The sequence below is a fragment of the Gouania willdenowi genome, chromosome 5 (genome assembly GCF_900634775.1).
Source record: "Gouania willdenowi chromosome 5, fGouWil2.1, whole genome shotgun sequence".
Lineage (NCBI taxonomy): Eukaryota > Metazoa > Chordata > Actinopteri > Blenniiformes > Gobiesocidae > Gouania > Gouania willdenowi.
This window is the reverse complement of record NC_041048.1, coordinates 937018-939517: the sequence shown is the minus strand read 5'-3', so window position 1 is coordinate 939517 and position 2500 is coordinate 937018. Positions and strand designations below refer to the sequence as shown.

The 2500-nt window shown below is 34.9% G+C and overlaps 1 protein-coding gene across 1 annotated transcript in view; it reads right to left on the bottom strand.

The window, feature by feature from the left end:
* Positions 1-2087, bottom strand: part of matn4 (matrilin 4) — a 22011-nt gene extending 19924 nt beyond the window's left edge. The window contains 1 exon segment of the mRNA XM_028447464.1: positions 1984-2087. The gene's annotated coding sequence lies outside the window, so the exon portion shown is untranslated.
* Between the last annotated feature and the right edge of the window lie 413 nt (positions 2088-2500).

Here is a 2500-nt window from a genome sequence, read left to right as displayed (position 1 = left end):
GAGGCAGGTAACTGTGTTTGTGACTCACTTATTCATCAGAACAGCAAAACACACACAACACACACACCATCCAACACACAAGAGTGTGTGTGTGACAACCTGCAAACAAACAAACAAACAAACAAACAAACAAACAAAAGCCTTCTACATTTTATTTCTTGTTTTCTGTTCCCATGATGCAACAATAACAAACAATAACACAAAAGAAAAGGAAACGGTCCCCACAAGGTAACGTTCTATCACTGTGTGTTTTTACACTCAATGTGTGTACGTTGCTGTTGTTTTGTGTATATTTGTCATTTATTTCTGTGTTTTTGTTGTTTTGTGTATTTTTGTGTGTTCCGGTTAACATTCTTTGTAATTTGGTGTTTTTTTTTGTCGTCGTTCTTCTTTTTGTTTTGTGTATTTTTGTTTTCATTTTAGTTTGTTTTTGTTGTTCTCTGTTTATCAGATTGTATTGTTTGGTTTCATGGTCATCGTGTGTGTTTTTGTTGTTGATGTTGTTTTGTTTCTCTTTGTGTTTTTAGTTTGCTGTTTTTGAGTGTTGTGTGTTGTTGTGTGTTGTTGTGTGTTGTTGAACCCAGGTTGTCTCTCATAATCACAGGTTGAGGAGCGGAGGATTGTGAGGTCACAGTGTGAGCAGAGGCCACGCCCACCATGGATGATGGACAGGTGGAGGACGATGGGACAGGTGAGGTGTGTGAGCATCAGACACAGATCAATCCTGACTTTTCTCAGCATTAAACACAAACAGCATTTGGTAGAACCACTTTCTCTGGCTCCGCCCCCTACAGCCAGTGACAAAGTCACGGGTTAAAAAAAACTTCCTGAAAGAAAAACTCCTTCAATAATATTTGATTAAAACGCTCCAATTATTGAGTAGTTTTTAAAGGTTATTTTTTACAGTGAACAAATTTCTAAGCTTAACACAAAACTGCGGCCCGGGGGCCACATTTGGCCCTCAGTCTAAGTTTTTGTGGCCCCCACGGTAAACGCACAATTACTCCAAAAACACACAAACTCTTTGTTGTTTCCTGTGTTTTGATTACTTTGAAATTTACTTTGGAGATCAAAGTAAGTTTCCTAAAAAAATATGTCTGAATATTATTATTATTATAATTATTTCAAAAACAAGACAAAAAGAATCTGCTGGAAATAAAAAGTACAAGGCGCCTTTAGCTAGAATTAACCCAGGATTATGCATAAATGATTGTAAACAGTAATTATTGTCAACATAATAAATACACCTCAGTGCCATTTTTACAGTGTACTTTGAACAAAGAAATATTGAGCTAAATCTACAGCATAGTTTTACAGTGTTTACAACTTTAGTTTAAAAAACAAAGATGAATATAATGAAGTTTAAATTAATACAAACATTATCAGATGAAACAGGTATGCACTGTAAAAAAAAATTGCTATTCGTAATGTCTATACAATTAGCTGCTACTATTGACTTTATTCTACTGTTTTGTCTAAATTGAGGTAAATACGATTATTTGGTATAAATTCACGTTGAGACTTTCTGATAGAAAAACAGAAAGTAAGAAATCTGATGTTTATAGAAAAGTGCTACACTGTAAAAATCATTATTTTTGAATGATCATTAAACTGGCTGTGTTTGACTTATTTGTTTAGCAAAGTTAAAAAAAAAGTTTTGTAAACATTTTTACATTAAAATACTTCAATAATTCATTAGATTCTACAGTTTGTTGTTTACAGTCATAAACCATTAGTTTCTAAAAGTGTTTTTACTACATAATGTTTAATAAGTATTTACTTTAGTTTTATTTAATTAAATAACTGTAAAATAACTACTGGTAGAATCTACTTATTGAACTAGTTTAAATATAAAACATTCTATGATGATATCATAAGTTCTAAAAAAGTTATTTTAAATTCAGTTTTCAGGCTAAAATGTGAGTTTACAGAAGTGAGTTTGACTAAAGTCAGAGTTTTCCTGCAGAAACACGGCTCACCCACCTGGAGACGCTGCTGCTGGGCGGGGACGCGGTGAGGAGCCTCGGCTGGGAGAGGTGAGTGTGTCCTGGGGTCTCCAACTGCTACTGGTGCTGCAGGAGAACTGGTGGGAGTCTTGAAATAGCAGCTCACACTGAGCCCACCCTCATCCTCAGCCCACCCCCCATCCTCAGCCCACCCCCCATCCTCAGCCCACCCCCCATCCTCAGCTCTGTAACCTGAACCAGGGGCCACAGGGGGCGCTATTTCACCAAATACTTTACAGTTGCTTCTCTTTGTTTTACTCTTTATTTAATTAAAATCACAAATACACATTTTAAAGGAAACACTTTTGTTTATTTTTATATTATTTTATCTTATGTTAATATTTCGTTCAACTTAATCACTGAGAAACTGTAAAACAACTTACGTCACAATTGAGGAATAATTCTTTAAAAATACAAAGAATAAAAATCCATAATTCAGACCAAAAACAACACTGTTGCTGCAGTAAAAACAGAAAGTAATTAATGCAGGTTTT